The following is a 24355-nucleotide window of genomic DNA, read 5'->3' as shown; positions in this document are numbered from 1 at the left end:
TATCACCCAGCAGACCAGGGCTCACCGCCCAGCTCACCAGGGCTTACCTTACAGCAGACCAAGGGCACAATTCAGGTCTATTTTATGTTGTTAGTCTTGTGAGGTGTTTATGTGTTCTTTCATATCTCTTAGAGCGGAGGGCTCCGACCATATATATATATATATATATATATATATATTGTGAAGTTTGGGGATACTAGCTCCGCGGGATTAAGTGCATAAACTGTTGTCAGGTGAAACCAAAATATATTTATTTATCAATAAATCAAAAATAAAGCTTTTCTCCAGCATGTAAACCATAAATTAAAGTCCGCTTGTCTTCAGCACAAAATAATACAAAAAGAAAAGCACCTACAGTTCTGTAGAAGGTCTTCACCAAAAAAAGAGTCCTTGTACAGCAAACAGCAAACAGCAAACAGCAAACAGCAAACAGCAAACAGCAAATATAACAACACAGCCAGACAGCTTCTCAGACAGGTGTTCATCTCCTTCTCCTCCTCATCACACCTCTCTGACTACTTCCTGTCTTTATAGGCTGTGTGTCTTCCTGGAGGCCGTTAACCCCCTGTGGTCAGGGAGGGAGGCTCTTTCCCACCCAAATGACACTTTGGAGCCTCCCAAATTCCGGGTCCCAACTACCTCTCTTAAAATACAGAGAGGACCGCGAATCAGTCAACTCCCGCAAACTACACCCGGAATCTGTCACCCATTTTTGGGTGACCCCCTGAGGCCTACCATGATTCCCTTAAAGGGACCACATCCCGAATATAGGCGCCACATAGTACCCGTCCAGGACCCAACCTTGGCGTCCTGTACAATATATATATATATATATATATATATATAGCGCTGGCACTATTGTTTTGACAGTCAAATACTGTCCCCCATCGCAGTACACATGACAAGCAGATTCAGATAATCTGCGAAGATGAACAGCGCCTGCACCGTGAGTCCAGGGGTTCAAGCCCCACCATCCAAGTGGACATAGAGTTAGAATATAAAAGAGCCGAGTGAAGCGAGGCCGTGCCCAAAGCGTGGCGAGCAAAGCGAGACCGCGAGGGGCCCTCAAACTATGCGCAGCCCTATTTCCACTTGGATGGTGGGGCTTGCACCTGGACTCACGGCGCAGGCGCCGTTCATCTTTGGAGATTTTCCGAATCTCCTTGTGATCTGTACTGCGCAAGCGCCGCGCCTGCGCTGTACGGGGTGGACAGTATTTGATAGGTGGACATTTTTTGACAGGACGCTGGCAAGAGTAGAAAGGCAGTCTAGCTGGATGCAATAAATGCCACTTACCTCTTGGAACAAGCCCAGTGGGAGTGTTCTCCTGCTGTGCATTCTGGGGGCGGGGGGTATTTAAGGTACTGACACCATGGGAATGGGAGCTCTTTTCCTATCCGCGTGGTTCTGGTGGTCCTCCTCACCCAGCCTTATGGCCCTCCTGAGCTGGGGTGCGGAACCATGCATCCTGTGTCTCGGGGCTCGCTGGCCCAAGGCAACGCAACTGCAGGGGTAGGTCCGAATGACTTTCGTAGCCTACTGATCCAAGGAAGGTCTGGTGCCGTCTCATCTGAAGGGAGAGCCCCAGCAACTGAAGAACCCCAGGGGAGGACCCTTTCAGGAGAAGGCCATGCGCAAGGCTGGCTTCTCTGAAGGCTTAGTTGCAGGATGCGACCTGGATCAACACTCAAATGGTATAACCGTATCGGCTGAGAGAAACTGGTACAGTATGATGGTTCTTTAAAGTTCATCCAATCCATCAGTGATGCTAAAGTGTAACTTACAAGTCTGTGGCGGAGACTTTAATGAGCATCCTACAGGCTGCTAGGTGAGATGTGTGGTGGAGGGGGATGTGTATTGCACAAAATGGCTGCCATGGGGGAGGGGGGAGATGTGTGGGGGAGGGGATGTGTCCATTGACTAAATGGCTGCCATGGGGGGAGGGGGGAGATGTGTGGTAGAGGGGATGTGTCAAATGACTAAATGGCTGCCATGGGGGGAGGGGAGAGATGTGTGGTAGAGAGGATGTGTCCAATGACTAAATGGCTGCCATGGGGGGAGGGGAGAGATGTGTGGTGGAGGGGATGTGTCCAATGACTAAATGGCTGCCATGGGGGGAGGGGAGAGATGTGTGGTGGAGGGGATGTGTCCAATGACTAAATGGCTGCCATGGGGGGAGGGGAGAGATGTGTGGTGGAGGGGATGTGTCCAATGACTAAATGGCTGCCATGGGGGGAGGGGAGAGATGTGTGGTGGAGGGGATGTGTCCAATGACTAAATGGCTGCCATGGGGGGAGGGGAGAGATGTGTGGTAGAGGGGATGTGTCCAATGACTAAATGGCTGCCATGGGGGGAGGGGAGAGATGTGTGGTAGAGGGGATGTGTCCAATGACTAAATGGCTGCCATGGGGGGAGGGGAGAGATGTGTGGTGGAGGGGATGTGTATTGCACAAAATGGCTGCAATGGGGGAGGGGGTAGATGTGTGGTGGAGATGTGTATTGCACAAAATGGGGGGGGGGGGGGGTTAAAGTACACCACACAACTTTTGAAGAAAACTTTTGAACTGCTTACACATGTACAGTGTGCAACAATACATCCACTATCCAATGGAAGCTGTGTGCAACAATACATCCATCCATCCATCCACTATCCATCCATCCATTATCCAATACAAGGCATGTGCAACAATACATCCATCCATCCACTATCCATCCATCCACTATCCAATACATGCCGTGTGCAACAATACATCCGTCCACTATCCAATACATGCTGTGTGCAACAATACATCCGTACATCCGTCCACTGACATCAGCAGCGTGTCATAAAGCACTGACACCTGCACCGTAAGCAGCCCCAGGAGGAAGTCAGCATAGCACAGGGATGGTGGGAGCCCCTCATAATGAGCATAGCATAGGGATGGTGGGAGCCCCTCATAATGAGCATAGCACAGGGATGGTGGGAGCCCCTCATAATGAGCATAGCACAGGGATGGTGGGAGCCCCTCATAATGAGCATAGCACAGGGATGGTGGGAGCCCCTCATAATGAGCATAGCACAGGGATGGTGGGAGCCCCTCATAATATGCACAGCAGAGGTACAGCCCCAGGAGTAAGTCAGCACAGCACAGGGATGGTGGGAGCCCCTCATAATAAGCATCCCCAGGAGGAATACAGCACAGCACAGGGATGGTGGGAGCCCCTCATAATATGCACAGCAGAGGTACAGCCCCAGGAGGATGTCAGCATAGCACAGGGATGGTGGGAGCCCCTCATAATAAGCAGCCCCAGGAGGAAGTCAGCACAGCACAGGGATGGTGGGAGCCCCTCATAATAAGCAGCCCCAGTAGAAATATGACACCGCTCAACCTCTTCAAACAGGAGGGTACGGGCATATAGTACGGTGTGCTTTTTTTGGACAAGGAAGTGAGCCAAATGAAGAAAGAAGGTCTGTGTGCTCGATTAAAAAAATTGTTTATCGACATATACATGGTCTACTGGTCACATGTGTTGAATTCCTCTGAGATCCATGCCTCATTAATTTTTAGAAATGTGAGGTAGTTAACACTGTCGTGAGCTAGGCGAGTACACTTATCGGCCACGATCCCCCCTGCTGCGCTGAACGTCCTTTCGGACAGGACACTGGACGAGGGGCAAGCCAACAGTTCGATTGCAAATTGGGCAAGCTCTGGCCAGAGGTCAAGCCTGCCCACCCAGTAGTTCAGGGGTTCATCACTCCTCAGAGCGTCCACATCGGCCGTTAACCCGATGTAGTCGGACACCTGGCGGTCTAGGCGTTCCCTGATGCTGGATCCGGATGACACCTGTCGATGGGTCGGCTGAAAGAATGACCTCATATCCGAAGTCACCAACACATCTTCAAACTGGCCTCTTCTTGCAGGCGCTGTTGGATTGGTACCCGCAACTCCTTCTCTGGGAGTGGGAATTGCTCCTCTGCCAGCGCACGCAAAAGCAGAATGCAGCATTTCTCGAAGCAAGGCCTGGAAGTGCTCCATTCTGCCAGCCCTCTGTGACGGCGGTAACATTTCCGCCATTTTGTGTTTGTACCGGGGGTCTAAGTACGTTGCCACCCAGTACTAGCCCTTGACCCTTATGCTTTTTATACGGGGGTCCCTATTAAAACACTGGAGCATGAAGGCCCCCATTTGCACTAAACTGGAAGCGGTGTGGTGGCCTGGCTCCTGCTCATCATCCAGGATAATATCGTCCTCTTCATTCTCCTCTCCCCATCCACGCACAAAAGGGATCCCAGAAATGTTTAAAGCATGCTCTTCTTGCTCCTCCTCATCCGCCCCGCCACCATCCTCCTCTGACTCCTCTTCAGACTCCTGTTGTTCACTTGTCTCAGATAGAGTAGCCCCTCCTGGGAATTCATCCAGCATTGCGACTTCCTCATCTTCCCGCTCCTGCTCCTCCACAGCTTGATCAATGACACGACGCAATGCACGCTCCATAAAGAAGGCATAAGGTACCATGTCACTGATGGCGTCATGGCTGCGACTGACCAGTTTGGTGATCTCCTCAAATGGCCGCAGAAGTCTGCATGCGTCGCGCATGAGCAGCCACTGGCGCGGTGAAAAAAAACCCAGCTCCCCAGAACCTGTTCTGCCGCAGAGTTCATACAGGTAGACGTTAACTGCACGTTTCTGCTGGAGCAGCCTATCAAGCATATAGAAGGTTGAGTTCCATCGCGTCGGGCAATCGCAAATAAGACGTCTGACCGGCAGATTGTGTCGCCGCTGAATGTCAGCAAGGCAAGCCATGGCCGTGTAAGATCTTCTGAAATGGGCTGAGATTTTCCTTGCCTGCCGCAAGATGTCCTGGACCCCAGGGTATTTGACAACGAATCGCTGCACGACCAAGTTTAAGACGTGTGCCATGCATGGCACGTGTGTGATTTTGCCCTGTTTCAATGCGCTAAGCAGATTGGCACCGTTGTCACACACCACTTTACCAACTGTCAAATTGAGCGGTGTTAGCCACTGATCTGCCTGTGAACACAAAGCTGAAAGGAGTGCCGGGCCAGTGTGGCTCTTGGCTTCCAGGCACAACAGACGCAGCACGGCATGGCAACGTCTCACCTGGCATGTCGAATAGGTTCTGGGGAGCTTGGGCGGCGCAGCGGAAGAGACGCTAGCAGCGGAAAAGGAGGAGTCAGCCGAGGAGGAGAGGGAGGAGGAGGGAGTAGGAGGAGGAGGAGGAGAAGAAGGGCCAGGCCTGCATGCAATCCGTGGCAGTAAAACCAAATCTACACGGGTGCCACGGGTTACATGCTTGACGGCCGTCAGAAGGTTCACCCAGTGGGCAGTAAAAGTGATATACCTTCCCTGCCTGAGTTTGCTAGACCACGTGTCTGTGGTCAGATGTATCTTGGCACTGACACTGTGTGCCAGAGATACATTCACTTGCCACTGAACATGGCCATATGGCTCTGGGATGCCCTTCTCTGAGAAATACTTCCTTCCTGGGACCTTCCATTGTGGTGTTCCAATGGCCACAAATTTGCGAAAGGCCTCCGAGTCCACCAGTTTATATGGCAGTAGTTGGCGGGCTATGAGTTCTGACAAGCCAGCCGTCAACCGTTGGGCAAGAGGGTTATACGGCGTCATCATTTTTTTTACGCTCGAACATTAGGCCCACGGAAGCCTGCCTTTTTGTAGAAAAACGTGAGCTTGGTGTGATGGAAGGTGGAGTTGAGGACAATTGTGAGGAGAGAGGAGAAGGGGAAGTAGAAGACGAGGCTGGACGGTGAGAGCCTGGAGTGTGGCTTTGTGTGTTCCGTTGCTCCCACTGGGCTCGGTGATGGCTGCTCATGTGCCTTCTTAAGGCGGTCGTCCCTAGGTGAGTGTTGGGCTTACCGCGACTAATGCATTGACTGCAAAGATTGCAGATGGCAACGCTATTGTCAGCAGCGGACACGATAAAAAAAGCCCACACTGCGGAGCCATGTGCCGGCGTCCTGGGAGCGCCAGATGTGACCGTACATGGTCGATGACTCGCTCTTGATACATTTTCAGTCTGCTTTGTCCCTCCTGTGCAATGTAAATTATTCCTGCTTCTTCTCCCTATCTGCTGGTCCATATCTCCCTGTGAACTCCCCTCCTCTTCCTCTCTTGTGGGCACCCACGTGACATCACTAGACACGTCATCATCGACGTCACCTTCCCCACCGCTATAAGTAGAGATCTCGGAGTAGGCAGCAACACCGGGGACCAACCTTCTCCTTGGGCTGATCTGGGTACTGTCGTCAGACTGCTGAGTAGCGGTTGTTGCTACCTCCTCTTCCTGATCCAATACCAAGAGTGGCTGCGCATCAGAAATGTCTTGATATGGATCGGAAAATAATTCCTGTGACTCAAGCGGAAGGTATGTTGTGGTGGTGGTGTTGTTGGTGGTAGTGTCTTTGGGGGGTGCACATAGCAGAGAGTGAAGAAGAGGGTGCAGATCGAGAGGATGAGGAGGGTGCAGAAGAGTAAGGCTGAGTGAGCCACTCAACCAAGTCTGGTGCATCCTTTAAATGAATTGAACGCACCTTCTGCAACTTCCCACTTTGGCTCAAGCCTGTTGCTCCTGCCCTACCCCTACCCACCCATGCGGAAGGGCCTGCCTCTTCCTCTGCCTGTCATTTTTTAAATGACCCTGTGACAAAACTCTCAGTCCCTATACCGATGAAGGACTGCTGCAGTATAGGGCAGCGGTCAGCAGTAGTGCACCTCAACCCTATGTATTGTGGACCTATACCAGTCCTTATAGAGTAGCAGACTGTACCTCACTCAACCCTATGTACTGTAGCACCCTAGACCAAGTTACCAGTCCTTATAAGGACCTTTGTGGAACAAGTAGGTTGTGACTGATTAGCAGACTGCAGCAGAAGGGCAGCAGTCAAGTATAATATTCTTTCTATATTTGGAAGAAAGAATATTATACGTGTACAAGCCTATTACCATACCACTGATACCAGTCCTGAAAAGAACCTTTGTGGACCTAATATAGTAACAGCTACTGATTAAACTGACCCTCACTGCCTCACACACAGCTTCCTGCCTGTCCCTATATAGACTGACAAAACAGAGGCTACTGGAACAATAACTGGAATAGCACTTTTGTGGACCTGATAGTAACAGCTAATGACTAAACTGCCTGTCCCTGCAGCACACACCGTCCTGTCCCTTTCTCTAAACTGACAAAAGACACTCAGGCTGCTGCAACAATCACTAGCACAGCAAACCTATATCCTGAACTACACCTAACACCTATACCAGTTCTGAAAAGAACTTTTGTGTACCAAATAGCTAGCGATTTGGGTCACTGCAATCTCTCCCTGCTCCACACAGCAACCTCTCCCTATAGTGACAGAAGAAAGAATGTAAAATGGCCGCCGGATCAGGTGTATTTATAAGTTAGGGGGAATGTCCAAGTGTCCATGTGCTGTAATGTCTCAATTGGCTGTCCTGTACCCCATGATGGATGTGTCATCATAGGTCAAAGTTCTTTTACACAGTAAACACGGAAGTCCGCCAGGCGAACGGCGGCAATAGTCCACCGATGGGGCAGACCGCGAACAGCCGAAATTCGCCGCAAAACGACCGCCGGGCGAACCGTTCGGCCATCCCTAATCGTTGTCTCAGCAATGTGGTGGCTCCACGAGGACCATGAAGTTGCAAGGCATATGGGGCCAATGGCATGGGCCTAACCGCCCGAAAGAAAGCCATGATGTTAGGGACGCCTGTGAATAGCTGATGCAAGGCAGCCTGGATAGTGCAGTGATGCACAGCCCTTTTTTTTTTTTTTTTTCGATCTTCTTATATATATATATATATTTTTATTTATTTTTTTATTTATATTGCTCTACAATAAAAATGGAAATAAACTTAATAAAAATAAAATAAATAAATATAATATAAAAATAAATAAAAAATATAATGTTTATATAAAATAAATAGAAAATAAAAAATATTATGTTTAAGGTTTTTATTTATTATTTTATACCCCTTTATTTATATTTTTTATTGTAGAGCAGCCTACATAATAATAAATAATAAAAATTAACAAAAATAATAAATAAAAACCATCAATATAATATATAATATAACATAAATTGAAAATAAAAAATATTATGTTTAAGGTTTTTATTTATTATTTTATACCCCTTTATTTATATTTTTATTGTAGAGCAGCCTACATAATAATAAATAATAAAAATTAACAAAAATAATAAATAAAAACCATCAATATAATATATAATATAACATAAATTGAAAATAAAAAATATTATGTTTAAGGTTTTTATTTATTATTTTATATCCCTTTATTTATATTTTTATTGTAGAGCAGCCTACATAATAATAAATAATAAAAATTAACAAAAATAATAAATAAAAACCATCAATATAATATATAATATAACATAAATTGAAAATAAAAAATATTATGTTTAAGGTTTTTATTATTTCATTACCAATGTTATCATTGGCAATAAAAAATATGAAAAAAAAAAAAAAAAAAAAATATATATATATATATATATATATATATATATATATATATATATATATATATATATATATATATATATATATATGTATATATATAATAAAAAAAAGGTTTCCCTACACTATCTAAATCAGAGTGACGGGTTTAAGGTTTTGATTTATTATTTTATACCCCTTTGGTTACATTTTTTTTTCTATATTTACTATTAAATTTATTTATTTTATGCACTTTTATTTATATTTGTTTTTATATGTGAGTGATTCTTTTATTTACACACACCCTTATTTTTTTTATATTTAATCCATTTTCTTTTGTGTTTTAGACACCTTTTATTTTTTATTTTTTTAAACGTGTTAAAGTTTTTTACGTAAACACACAAAAAGAAAATGATAACATTGACAATAAACAAAAAGTTACATCACATATTCACAATTGTTTTAAAAAATGATTGCAGCATAATATATGTAAAAAACATGTAATAATTGCAGTTATTTGTGAGGAAGAAATTTGATAATTATTTATCACTATTTTTTATTTATTAAGTATATTTTAATATATATATATATATATATATATATATATATATATATATATATATGTATGTGTGTGTGTGTGTTTTTTATTTATTTTATACCCATTTATTTTCATTTTTAGATTTACTCATTATTATATTTATTATTTGTATGTGATTGTTTATTTACAAACCCTTATTGTTTTTAAATTTAAACTTTTTGCTTTTTTTTCTGTTAAGACCCCCTTATTTATTTTTATTTTTTGAAACGTGTTTAAGTTTTTTCCATCAACGTATAAAAAAAGAACATTTTGGCAATAAACAAAAAGTTACTGAATTTGCATAGAAAGCACATAGAAGTAGAATAGTCAGGAGGTATTTGGCTATTATCAATCGCTCACCCTTATTTATTGTTATTCATTATTTTGTACAACTTTTTTATAGTTATTTTTATATTTATTAACTGCTTTAACTATTTTTTTTTTATACACCCCTATTTTTTATGTTATATATTTATTCATGAAATGTATTCCTAAATATATATTTTCTTAACATTTTTATAAACCCTTATTTATATTCTTTTTTTTTAATTATTAACAAAATTTTTTTTATACACACTTGATTATTTTATATTGCTTGTATTTGTTTATATTAATTTAACCTATTTTTATGCACTCTTATTTATATTTATTTTTATATGTGATTGTTTTATTTACACACCCTTATTTTTGTTTTTAGATTTAATCCTTTTATTTATTTATTTTTATTTTTATTTTTTTGAAGTGCGATCACGTTTTTTCCATAAACACACAAAAAGAAAATGATAACATTGCCAATAAACAAAAAGATACTGAATTTGCATAGAAAGCACAAAGTAGAGCACCCAGGGGATATTTGGCTAGTTCATCAACCAATTGGATGTCTTAAGGGGGAGTGGTTACCTGGAGTGGGAGTGATTGGTCGCCTGAGATTGCAAATAAAAGGGGGGTTGTTACAGCTGGATAGCCAAACCCATGAAGAAGTCCATTGGACGAAACATGTCGGGGGCGTGGCTATAGGGCGACCAGCTTACACAGTTACTGATTAGAAAGAAGGCAGAGGAAGGGGAACACACAGGTTGAAGGACTGGATATCACTATTTTGGCGCTGGTTTCAAATCGAGTTGTCTGCTGTCAGGTACCACACAGATTCCTTGCATAGAGACAGTGCGTTGTGATATGAATTTAGCTTGCTTCCAGTATACTCACCAATGCCCATGAGAGAAGAATCTTTGAATTGACCAGTGGATTGTCTTTTTGAAGTGCCTGTTTTTTATTGGATCCATGTGAGTGTGATTTTAATTGAACGTTTTATTGAGATTAAATAGTTTTACATTATTGCACTATGGGAAGTTTCTTTTGTCTCCCTGAGGTAACTCTGAGATATTAAGTGATTAACCTCTACCTGCGATGTTGTCATAAGAAGTGGCTTGGAGAAATAATCATCATCTGTATACATTATAAGCGTTGTTTGCCCGACACGAGAGTGCTGGGCAATACTTCTGGTGAGTGCTTTGAACAAGGGGGGCACGACCACTAAGGGTGCGGTGGAGGATTTGCAGCTGATGGACATTTGTTTAGAAGTTGTTTCCTTTTTTGAACTATTGTCATCATCACGATTATTACTCTTCAATAATTGGATTGGATTGAAGACCTTTCTAATGCACTTTGGAACTGCACATTTTCATTAGAGCACTTTCTGTTATTGTGTATGTTTCTTTTTCATCTTTTGTCACATATTCACTGCATCATTCTTGTGCGATTTATGCATGTATTTATTATAATATATTTTTTTGTATTTTTTAGTGTCACATTATCACGATATATTTATTTTATTGTTGATTATATTGATGCACAGTTATTTATTATTTTTATGTGGGTGTTTTGGGGATTTTAGCACACTGCTTTCTAGCAGTGTGTAGTCTTTATAGCGCCACTAGGTGTTTTTAGCATTTCAAGTGGTAGATTTGCTTTTTTTCACCTTTTGATAGATTCATTTAGTTTTTTAAGTGGCAGCTGGGAGGAGGGGGAGTTTGAGCGCTGTGATGATATACTAATTGGGAGGTCATTAATAGTGTATCTTGAGTTGTTTGATATTTGGCTATTGTCAATATTTATTTTTATTCACTATTTTATACACCCGTATTTATAGTTATTTTTATATTTATTAACTATTTTAACTATTATTACTTTTTTATAAACCCTTATTTATTATATTATATTTATTCACAAAATGTGTATATATATATATATATATATATATATATATATAATTATTTTTTTACTTTTTTATATTATTATTAATAAAGTATATACATGTTTTAATCGCACTTTGGGGTTGGTGGTCTTCTAAAGTCCCATTCAGGGGGGTGGGGGGGGTTCTTTCTGATGTGGGCAGATGTGGACTTTACAGTGGGGGAGATGTGTGGAGATGTGGATATTGCAGTGGGGGGATATGTGGATATTGCAGTGGGGGGGGGAGATTACAGTGGGGGTGGAGATGTGGATATTACAGTGGGGGGGGGGAGATGTGGATATTACAGTGGGGGGGAGATTACAGTGGGGGGGGGGAAATGTGGATATTGCAGTGGGGGGGAGATGTGGATATTGCAGTGGGGGGGGGGGGAGATGTGGATATTGCAGTGGGGGGGGGATGTGGATATTGCAGTGTGGGGGGGGGGAGATGTGGATATTGCAGTGGGGGGGGGAGATGTGGATATTACAGTGGGGGAGATGTGGACATTACAGTGGGGGGAGATGTGTGGAGATGTGGATATTGCAGTGGGGGAGATGTGGATATTGCAGTGGGGGGAGATGTGTGCAGATGTGGAAATTACAGTGGGGGGAGATGTGGATATTGCACTGGGGGGGAGATGTGGATATTGCACTGGGGGGGATGTGGATATTGCACTGAAGGGGAGATGTGGATATTACAGTGAGGGGGAGATGTGTGGAGATGTGGATATTACAGTGGGGGGGAGATGTGGATATTACAGTGGGGGGGAGATGTGAATATTACAGTGAGGGGGAGATGTGGATATTGCAGTGGGGGGGGGGGGAGATGTGGATATTACAGTGGGGGAGATGTGGACATTACAGTGGGGGGAGATGTGTGGAGATGTGGATATTGCAGTGGGGGAGATGTGGATATTGCAGTGGGGGGAGATGTGTGCAGATGTGGAAATTACAGTGGGGGGAGATGTGGATATTGCACTGGGGGGGAGATGTGGATATTGCACTGGGGGGGATGTGGATATTGCACTGGAGGGGAGATGTGGATATTACAGTGAGGGGGAGATGTGTGGAGATGTGGATATTACAGTGGGGGGGAGATGTGGATATTACAGTGGGGGGGGGGGATGTGGATATTGCAGTGAGTGAGATGTGGATATTGCAGTGGGGGGAGATGTGTGGATATGTGGACATTACAGTGGGGGGGAGATGTGGATATTACAGTGGGGGAGATGTGGATATTGCAGTGGGGGGGGGAGATGTGGATATTGCAGTGGGGGGAGATGTGGTGAGCTGTGGATATTGCAGTGGGGGGGGAGATGTGGATATTATAGTGAGGGGGAGATGTGGATATTGCAGTGGGGGGAGATGTGTGGATATTACAGTGGGGTAGATGTGAATATTACAGTGAGGGGGAGATGTGGATATTACAGTGAGGGGGAGATGTGGATATTACAGTGGGGTGGAATGTGGATATTGCAGTGGGGGAGATGTGGATATTGCAGTGGGGGAGATGTGTGGATATGTGGATATTACAGTGAGGGGTAGATGTGGATATTACAGTGAGGGGTAGATGTGGATATTACAGTGGGGGAGATGGGGATATTACAGTGGGGGAGATGTGGATATTGCTGTGGGGGGGGGGGGGAGGGGAGATGTGGATATTACAGTGGGGGGGGGGACGATGACATTGAAATTAGGATCACGTTTAACGGATGGAAGTCTCAACGCCTGCATGAAGCTTAACCTCACCACGTATCAACCAGACTACAAAGCCATCAGCACAATCATGCAGCACCAGAAGTCACATTAACGGTAAGAAGTACTTTATTCATCATAGATTAGCAACAGCATAACAACATTATTAAAAAGAATTCAGAGGTCATGTCATGTTTGGCAACTTTGCCGTATTTCTTTGTTCTGTGATTTATCCCTTGATGAAGAACACCTGATTGTTTAATTCAGAGACATGTTGTATAGTGATGGCCGAACGGTTCGCTCGGCGGTAGTTTCGCGGCAAATTTCGGCTGTTCGCGGTCCGCCAGATCGGAGGACTATTGCCGCCGTTCGCCCGGCGGACTTCCGTGTTTACTGTGTAAAAGAACTTTGACCTATGATGACACATCCATCATGGGGTACAGGACAGCCAATTGAGACATTACAGCACATGGACACTTGGACATTCCCCCTAACTTATAAATAGACCCGATCCGGCGGCCATTTTACATTCTTTCTTCTGTCACTATAGGGAGAGGATGCTGTGTGGAGCAGGGAGAGATTGCAGTGACCCAAATCGCTAGCTTATTGGTACACAAGTTCTTTTCAGGACTGGTATAGATGTTAGGTGTAGTTCAGGATATAGGTTTGAGGCACTGCTGTGCTACTGATTGTTGCAGCAGCCTGAATGTCTTTTGTCAGTTTAGAGAAAGGTACAGGACGGTGTGTGCTGCAGGGACAGTCAGTTTAATCATTAGCTGTTACTATCAAGTCCACAAAAGTGCTATTCAAGTTATTGTTCCAGCAGCCTCTGTTTTGTCAGTTTATATAGGGACAGGCAGGAAGCTGTGTGTGGGGCAGTGAGGGTCAGTTTAATCAGTAGCTGTTACTACGATTAGGTCCACAAAGGTTCTTTTCAGGATTGGTATGGTAATAGGCTTGTACACCTATAATATTCTTTCTTCCAAATATAGAAAGAATATTATACTTGACTGCTGCCCTTCTGCTGCAGTCTGCTAATCAGTCACAACCTACTTGTTCCACAAAGGTCCTTATAAGGACTGGTAACTTGGTCTAGGGTGCTACAGTACATAGGGTTGAGTGAGGTACAGTCTGCTATTTCGTAAGGACTGGTATAGGTCCACAATACATAGGGTTGAGGTGCACTACTGCTGACCGCTGCACTATACTGCAGCAGTCCTTCATCAGTATAGGGACTGACGTACAGTCTGCTAATCATTCACAACCTACTTGTTCCACAAAGGTCCTTATAAGGACTGGTAACTTGGTCTAGGGTGCTACAGTACATAGGGTGGAGTGAGGTACAGTCTGCTATTCCATAAGGACTGGTATAGGTCCACAATATATAGGGTTGAGGTGCACTACTGCTGACCGCTGCCCTATACTGCAGCAGTCCTTCATCAGTATAGGGACTGACGTACAGTCTGCTAATCAGTCACAACCTACTTGTTTCACAAAGGTCCTTATAAGGACTGGTAACTTGGTCTAGGGTGCTACAGTACATAGGGTTGAGTGAGGTATAGTCTGCTATTCCGTAAGGACTGGTATAGGTCCACAATACATAGGGTTGAGGTGCACTACTGCTGACCGCTGCCCTATACTGCAGCAGTCCTTCATCAATATAGGGACTGAGAGTTTTGTCACAGGGTCATTTAAAAAATGACAGGCAGAGGAAGAGGCAGGCCCTTCCGCATGGGTGGGTAGGGGTAGGGCAGGAGCAACAGGCTTGAGCCAAAGTGGGAAGTTGCAGAAGGTGCGTTCAATTCATTTAAAGGACGCACCAGACTTGGTTGAGTGGCTCACTCAGCCTTACTCTTCTGCACCCTCCTCATCCTCTCGATCTGCACCCTCCTCTTCACTCTCTGCTATATGCATCCCCAAAGACACTACCACCAACAACACCACCACCACCACATACCTTTCGCTTGAGTCACAGGAATTATTTTCCGATCCATATCAAGACATTTCTGATGCGCAGCCACTCTTGGTATTGGATCAGGAAGAGGAGGTAGCAACAACCGCTACTCAGCAGTCTGACGACAGTACCCAGATCAGCCCAAGGAGGAGGTTGGTCCCCGGTGTTGCTGCCTACTCCGAGATCTCTACTTATAGCGGTGGGGAAGGTGACATCGATGACGACGTGTCTAGTGATGTCACGTGGGTGCCCACAAGAGAGGAAGAGGAGGGGAGTTCAGAGGGAGATATGGACCAGCAGATAGGGTGGAGAAGCAGGAATAACTTACATTGCACAGGAGGGACAAAGCAGACTGCAAATGTATCAAGAGCGAGTCATCGACCATGTACGGTCACATCTGGCGCTCCCAGGACACCGGCACATGGCTCCGCAGTGTGGGCTTTTTTTAACGTGTCCGCTGCTGACAATAGCATTGCCATCTGCAATCATTGCAGTCAACACATTAGTCGCGGTAAGCCCAACACTCACCTAGGGACGACCGCCTTAAGAAGGCACATGAGCAGCCATCACCGAGCCCAGTGGGAGCAACGGAACACACAAAGCCACACTCCAGGCTCTCACCGTCCAGCCTCATCTTCTACTTCTCCTTCTCCTCTCTCCTCACAATTGTCCTCCACTCCACCTTCCATCACGCCAAGCTCACGTTTTTCTGCAAAAAGGCAGGCTTCCGTGGGCCTAATGTTCGAGCATAAAAAAATGATGACGCCGGATAACCCTCTTGCCCAACGGTTGACGGCTGGCTTGTCAGAACTCATAGCCCGCCAATTACTGCCATATAAACTGGTGGACTCGGAGGCCTTTCGCAAATTTGTGGCCATTGGAACACCACAATGGAAGGTCCCAGGAAGGAAGTATTTCTCACAGAAGGGCATCCCAGAGCTATATGGCCATGTTCAGCGGCAAGTGAATGTATCTCTGGCACACAGTGTCGGTGCCAAGATACATCTGACCACAGACACGTGGTCTAGCAAACACGGGCAGGGAAGGTATATCACTTTTACTGCCCACTGGGTGAACTTTCTGACGGCCGTCAAGCATGTAACCCGTGGCACCCGTGCAGATTTGTTTTTACCGCCACGGATTGCATGCAGGCCTGGCCCTTCTTCTCCTCTTACTCCATCCTCCTCCCTCTCCTCCCTCTCCTCCTCGGCTGACTCCTCCTTTTCCGCTGCTAGTGTCTCTTCCGCTGCGCCGCCCAAGCTCCCCAGAACCTATTCGACATGCCAGGTGAGACGTTGCCAAGCCGTGCTGCGTCTGTTGTGCCTGGAAGCCAAGAGCCACACTGGCTCGGCTCTCCTTTCAGCTTTGCGTTCACAGGCAGATCAGTGGCTAACACCGCTCAATTTGACAGTTGGTAAAGTGGTGTGTGACAACGGTGCCAATCTGCTTAGCGCATTGAAACAGGGCAAAATTATGCACGTGCCATGCATGGCACACGTCTTAAACTTGGTTGTGCAGCGATTCGTTGTCAAATACCCTGGGGTCCAGGACATCTTGCGGCAGGCAAGGAAAATCTCAGCCCATTTCAGAAGATCTTACACGGCCATGGCTTGCCTTGCTGACATTCAGTGGCGACACAATCTGCCGGTCAGACGTCTTATTTGCGATTGCCCGACGCGATGGAACTCAACCTTCTATATGCTTGATAGGCTGCTCCAGCAGAAACGTGCAGTTAACGTCTACCTGTATGAACTCTGCGGCAGAACAGGTTCTGGGGAGCTGGGTTTTTTTTCACCGCGCCAGTGGCTGCTCATGCGTGACGCATGCAGACTTCTGCGGCCATTTGAGGAGATCACCAAACTGGTCAGTCTCAGCCATGGCGCCATCAGTGACATGGTACCTTATGCCTTCTTTATGGAGCGTGCATTGCGTCGTGTCATTGATCAAGCTGTGGAGGAGCAGGAGCGGGAAGATGAGGAAGTCTCAATGCTGGATGAATTCCCAGGGGGGGGCTACTCTATCTGAGACAAGTGAACAACAGGAGTCTGAAGAGGAGTCAGAGGAGGATGGTGCCGGGGCGGATGAGGAGGAGCAAGAAGAGCATGCTTTAAACCTTTCTGGGATCCCTGTTGTGCGTGGATGGGGAGAGGAGAATGAAGAGGACGACATTATCCTGGATGATGAGCAGGAACCAGGCCTACTTAGACCCCCGATACAAACACAAAATGGCAGAAATGTTACCGCCGTCACAGTGGGCTGGCAGAATGGAGCACTTCCAGGCCTGGCTTCGAGAAATGCTGCATTCTGCTTTTGCGTGCGCTGGCAGAGGAGCAATTCCCACTCCCAGAGAAGGAGTTGCGGGTACCAATCCAACAAGAAGAAGAGGCCGGTTTGAAGATGTGTTGGTGACTTCGGATATGAGGTCATTCTTTCAGCCGACCCATCGACAGGTGTCATCCGTATCCAGCATCAGGGAACGCCTAGACCATCAGGTGTCCGACTACATCGGGTTAACGGCCGATGTGGACGCTCTGAGGAGTGATGAACCCCTGGACTACTGGGTGGGCAGGCTTGACCTCTGGCCAGAGCTTGCCCAATTTGCAATCGAACTGTTGGCTTGCCCCTCGTCCAGTGTCCTGTCCAAAAGGACGTTCAGCGCAGCAGGGAGGATCGTGACTGATAAGCGTACTCGCCTAGCTCACGACAGTGTTAACTACCTCACATTTCTAAAAATTAATGAGGCATGGATCTCGGAGGAATTCAACACATGTGACCAGTAGACCATGTATATGTCGATAAACAATTTTTTTAATCGAGCACACAGACCTTCTTTCTTCATTTGGCTCACTTCCTTGTCCAAAAAAAGCACACCGTACTATATACCCGTACCCTCCTCTTTGAAGAGGTTGAGCGGTGTCATATTTCTACTGGGGCTGCTTATTATGAGGGGCTCCCACCATCCCTGTGCTGTGCTGACTTCCTCCTGGGGCTGCTTATTATGAGGGGCTCCCACCATCCCTGTGCTATGCTGACATCCTCCTGGGGCTGCCTATTATGAGGGGCTCCCACCATCCCTGTGCTGTGCTGTGCTGACTTCCTCCTGGGGCTGTACCTCTGCTGTGCATATTATGAGGGGCTCCCACCATCCCTGTGCTATGCTTATTATGAGGGGCTCCCACCATCCCTGTGCTGTGCGGACTTCCTCCTGGGCCTACTTATTATGAGGGGCTCCCACCATCCCTGTGCTATGCTGACATCCTCCTGGGGCTGCTCATTATGAGGGGCTCCCACCATCCCTATGCTATGCTCATTATGAGGGGCTCCCACCATCCCTGTGCTATGCTGACTTCCTCCTGGGGGTGCTTACGGTGCAGGTGTCAGTGCTGTATATCACGGTGCTGATGTCAGTACTCTCTATCACGGTGCTGCTGTCAGTGCTGTATATCACGGTGCTGGTGTTAGTGCTTTATGTAACGCTGCTGATATCAGTGCTCTCTATCACGGTGCTGTTGTCAGATCACTCTATCACGGTGCAGGTGTCATTGCTGTATGTCACGCTGCTGATGTCAGTGCTCTCTATCACGGTGCTGTTGTCAGATCACTCTATCACGGTGCAGGTGTCATTGCTGTATGTCACGCTGCTGATGTCAGTGCTCTCTATCACGGTGCTGCTGTCAGTGCTGTATATCACGGTGCTGGTGTTAGTGCTTTATGTCACGCTGCTGATATCAGTGCTCTCTATCACGGTGCTGTTGTCAGATGACTCTATCACGGTGCAGGTGTCATTGCTGGATGTCACGCTGCTGATGTCAGTGCTCTCTATCACGGTGCTGCTGTCAGTGCTGTATATCACGGTGCTGGTGTTAGTGCTTTATGTCACGCTGCTGATATCAGTGCTCTCTATCACGGTGCTGTTGTCAGATCACTCTATCACGGTGCAGGTGTCATTGCTGTATGTCACGCTGCTGGTGATCATCTCCTGCACCCTCTTCTTTGCCTACCCTGACCTTCCCTCTCCTCCATTGCCTTCATGCGCTCCACAGTCCTGAATTGTCACAACAATTTCCCATATAAAAAAACAATGCTTGTAGTTGTCGATCCCAGATTCACCTCATACATATGTTATGTCATTGGCCATGTGGTGGGACTATGTTTGCACAGCTATTAATTATTTTGTGGCTGCAAATTTGACCTGTAGGTTTGCAAAGTTCGCCTCCCATTGAAGTCAATGGGGCCCGCCGCAAACGTTCCAGTTCGCGAACTATCGGCCGCGTTCGTGGTCCGCGTTCGCGAAACGTCCCGTCGGAAGTTCGTCCATCACTATTCCCAAAGGCCGTGATGACTTTTCTCCACCTTTTAATATTAATCAAGTTGTATCCCTGGTATGGCTTTTGGAGGATGATCCCACATACTTTTGTGAACACTACCCAGCCTGTTCACAACAAGTGATAACAGAGTGTGTTGAGTTTGTTCAGTCCCTGGTCAGACAGGCGGAATGTAAACTACAGTTTGTGCAACCCATACTCTTAGCATGGTCCGATATACTGCAATCAGCCCAGCCAACCCACAACTAACCACTTTTGCCATCAGACACCTGCCAGCCCAAATCCCTTTTTCCCCTTCACCCGTGGCAGCTTCAGTCGAAGCTCAGTACACCCTGCTTCCCACCAAATATCAATACCCAGTTTCTACTCCCTGCACCTATCCTGCCTTTAACCCACCTGCCTCTTCTCGGCTGCCTGCAATCCCTCAAGAACTTCCTCCAGCTACTGTTACCTCTTCCCTGCATTATTCCAATCCTCCTCTCCATTTTGCTTCATTCCCTACCTACAATCCTGCAGTTACCTATAGGACTCCAGTAGCTAAACCTAAAAAGAGACGGAAGTTATTTCCTACCCATATGATCCTGCCAGTAACCCAACCTGCCTCCGCAACAGCTAATCCACTCCAGTCTGATGTCCCAGTGGCTGCTACTCAGTCTGACATCCCAGTGGTTGCTACTCAGTCTGACATCCCAGTGGTTGCTACTCAGTCTGACATCCCAGTGGTTGCTACTCAGTCTGACATCCCAGTGGTTGCTACTCAGTCTGACGTCCCAGTGGCTGCTACGCAGTCTGATGCCTCAGTGCCTACTACCCAGTCTGATGTTTCAGTACCTACTGACCGGTCGGATGACCTTGTGTCCATATTCCAGCCTGAAGTTGTGCTGCCAGTGTTCCAGTCTGATGTCCTGGTGCCTGCCTTCCAGTCTGATGTGCCTGCCTTCCAGTCTGATGTGCCTGCCTTCCAGCCTGTCTCAGTGCCTGCCTTCCGGTCTGATGTGCCAGCTTTCCAGTTTGATGTCTCGGTGCCTGCCTTCCAGTCTGAGGTCTCGGTGCTTGCCTTCCAGCCTGATGTCTTGGTGCCCGCTCTCCATTCTGACGTGTCTGCTTTCCGGTCTGATGTGCTCGCTTTCCAGTCCGATGTCTCGGTGCCTGCCTTCCAGCCTGATGTCTCGGTGCCTGCCTTCCAGCCTGATGTCTCGATGCCTGCCTTCCAGTCTGATGTCTCATGCCCGCTTTCCAGTCTGATGTGGGATGCAGCGCTAGCAAATAGAAAGTGAAACACAACGTGTGTAAATAGTTGAACAAATAACATAAATATAAAATAAGTGAAATTCCTTAAATTATTAATTATAACCAAATGCCATTTGCATGAATCCAAAATTCATATAAGTGCAAAAAGTGTACCCCCTTAGGAGACCACACTCACCAAACAAGAAGGGTCCTCAATTTTTCAGTCCAAGAATCAAGCAAGTAAACAGCCCCAATATTAGTGATGCAAAAGTTTCAAAGATAAAATGTTCAGTAGGTACTTGATATGAGAATGACATACTCCGCCGGTAAAAAAAAGATAGAAAAATATATGGTGAAGCATCATTAAACTTTATGAATGCCGCGCACTATGGTGCTACTTACAAAAACTGAGAATAAGAGCAAACTCTCAGAAAGAACTTCCGTGATCAGAATGTTCAGCGTGCATTCCATAGAGGCAGGAAAGATCATACTGGTTAAGCCGTTGGCCGGAAATTACATTGATGCGTTTCACCCCTCCTTCAGGGCGTTCTCAAAAACATCACTTCCGGCCGACAGAAGGTCTAATTTATACTGCATTTGGAAAAACTCCTCCCAGATAGTGATGGACGAACTTCCGACGGGACGTTTCGCGAACGCGAAACGCGAACGGGCACAAACGTTCGCGAAAACGACCGTTCGCCGCGGGCTCCATTGACTTCAATGGGAGGCGAATTTCGCAAACCTTTAGGTCGAATTTGCGGCCACGGGGTAATTATTAGGGGGTAGCACGTAGTCCCACCACCTGGACAATAGCATAATACATGTATGAGGTGAATTTGGGATCGATAACTACAAGCATTTTTTTTTTATTTGGGAAATTGTTCTGACAATTCAGGACTATGGAGCTAATGAAGGCAATGGAGGAGAGGGAAGGTCAGGGACCAGGGTAGGCAAACAAGAGGGTGCAGGAGATACAGAGCACTGACAGCAGCACCGTAATACAGAGCACTGACATCAGCACCGTGACATACAGCGCTGACAGCAGCTCCGTGACATACAGCGCTGACAGCAGCTCCGTGACATACAGCGCTGACAGCAGCTCCGTGACATACAGCGCTGACAGCAGCTCCGTGACATACAGCGCTGACAGCAGCTCCGTGACATACAGCGCTGACAGCAGCACCGTGACATACAGCGCTGACAGCAGCTCCGTGACATACAGCGCTGACAGCAGCTCCGTGACATACAGCGCTGACAGCAGCTCCGTGACATACAGCACTGACAGCAGCTCCGTGACATACAGCGCTGACAGCAGCTCCGTGACATACAGCGCTGACAGCAGCACCGTGACATACAGCGCTGACAGCAGCTCCGTGACATACAGCGCTGACAGCAGCTCCGTGACATACAGCGCTGACAGCAGCTCCGTGACATACAGCACTGACAGCAGCTCCGTGACATACAGCGCTGACAGCAGCTCCGTGACATACAGCGCTGACAGCAGCACCGTGACATACAGCGCTGACAGCAGCTCCGTGACATACAGCGCTGACAGCAGCTCCGTGACATACAGCGCTGACAGCAGCTCCGTGACATACAGCGCTGACAGCAGCTCCGTGACATACAGCGCTGACAGCAGCTCCGTGACATACAGCGCTGACAGCAGCTCCGTGACATACAGCGCTGACAGCAGCACCGTAAGCAGCCCCAGGAGGAAGTCAGCACAGCACAGGGATGGTGTGATCCCCTCATAATAAGAACCCCCAGGAGGAAGTCAGCACAGCACAGGGATGGTGGGAGCCCCTCATAATAAGAACACCCAGGAGGAAGTCAGCACAGCACAGGGATGGTGGGAACCCCTCATAATAAGCAGCCCCAGTAGAAATATGACACCGCTCAACCTCTTCAAAGAGGAGGGTAGGGGCATATAGTACGGTGTGCTTTTTTGGGTCAGGGAAGTGAGCCAAATGAATTAAGAAGGTCTGTGTGCTTGATTCCAAAAATTGTTTATAGACATATACATGGTCTACTGATCACATGTGTTGAATTCCTCCGAGATCCATGCCTCATTCATTTTTAGAAATGTGAGGTAGTTAACACTGTGGTGAGCTAGGCGAGTACGCTTATCGGTCACAATCCCCCCTGCTGCGCTGAACGTCCTTTCGGACAGGACACTGGATGAGGGGCAAGCCAACAGTTCGATTGCAAATTGGGCAAGCTCTGGCCAGAGGTCAAGCCTGCCCACCCAGTAGTCTAGGGGTTCATCACTCCTCAGAGCGTCCACATCGGCCGTTAACCCAATGTAGTCGGACACCTGACGGTCTAGGCGTTCCCTGATGCTGGATCCGGATGACACCTGTCGATGGGTCGGCTGAAAGAATGACCTCATATCCGAAGTCACCAACACATCTTCAAACCGGCCTCTTCTTGCAGGCGCTGTTGGATTGGTACCCGCAAATCCTTCTCTGGGAGTGGGAATTGCTCCTCTGCCAGCGCACGCAAAAGCAGAATGCAGCATTTCTCGAAGCAAGGCCTGGAAGTGCTGCATTCTGACAGCCCTCTGCGACGGCGGTAACATTTCCGCCATTTTGTGTTTGTACCGGGGGTCTAAGTACGTTGCCACCCAGTACTGGTCCTTGACCCTCATGCTTTTTATACGGGGGTCCCTATTAAAACACTGGAGCATGAAGGCCCCCATTTGCACTAAAGTGGAAGCGGTGTGGTGGCCTGGCTCCTGCTCATCATCCAGGATAATGTCGTCCTCTTCATTCTCCTCTCCCCATCCTCGCACAACAGGGATCCCAGAAAGGTTTAAAGCATGCTCTTCTTGCTCCTGCTCATCCGCCCCGGCACCATCCTCCTCTGACTCCTCATCAGACTCCTGTTGTTGACTTGTCTCAGATAGAGTAGCCCCCCCTGGGAATTCATCCAGCATTGCGACTTCCTCATCTTCCCGCTCCTGCTCCTCCACAGCCTGATCAATGACACGACGCAATGCACGCTCCAGAAAGAAGGCATAAGGTACCATGTCACTGATGGCGCCATGGCTGCGACTGACCAGTTTGGTGATCTCCTCAAATGGCCGCAGAAGTCTGCATGTGTCGCGCATGAGCAGCCACTGGCGCGGTGAAAAAAAACCCAGCTCCCCAGAACCGTTTCTTTCGCAGAGTTCATACAGGTAGACGTTAACTGCACGTTTCTGCTGGAGCAGCCTATCAAGCATATAGAAGGTTGAGTTCCATCGCGTCGGGCAATCGCAAATAAGACGTCTGACCGGCAGATGGTGTCGCCGCTGAATGTCAGCAAGGCGAGCCATGGCCGTGTAAGATCTTCTGAAATGGGCCGAGATTTTCCTTGCCTGCCGCAAGATGTCCTGGACCCCAGGGTATTTGACAAGGAATCGCTGCACGACCAAGTTTAAGACGTGTGCCATGCACGGCACGTGCGTGATTTTGCCCTGTTTCAATGCGCTAAGCAGATTGGCACCGTTGTCACACACCACTTTACCAACTGTCAAATTGAGCGGTGTTAGCCACTCATCTGCCTGTGAACGCAAAGCTGAAAGGAGTGCCGGGCCAGTGTGGCTCTTTGCTTCCAGGCACAACAGACGCAGCACGGCATGGCAACGTCTCACCTGGCATGTGGAATAGGTTCTGGGGAGCTTGGGCGGTGCAGTGGAAGAGACGCTAGCAGCGGAAAAGGAGGAGGCAGCTGAGGAGGAGAGGGAGGAGGATGGAGTAGGAGGAGGAGAAGAAGAGTCAGGCCTGCATGCAATCCGTGGCGGTAAAACCAAATCTACACGGGTGCCACGGGTTACATGCTTGACGGCCGTCAGAAGGTTCACCCAGTGGGC

The sequence above is a fragment of the Lithobates pipiens genome, unplaced genomic scaffold, assembly GCF_037356315.1.
Source record: "Lithobates pipiens isolate NorthernLeopardFrog02 unplaced genomic scaffold, aLitPip1_a1.2 Scaffold_30, whole genome shotgun sequence".
In the NCBI taxonomy this organism is placed as follows: Eukaryota; Metazoa; Chordata; class Amphibia; order Anura; family Ranidae; genus Lithobates; species Lithobates pipiens.
This window is presented reverse-complemented; position numbering follows the sequence as displayed.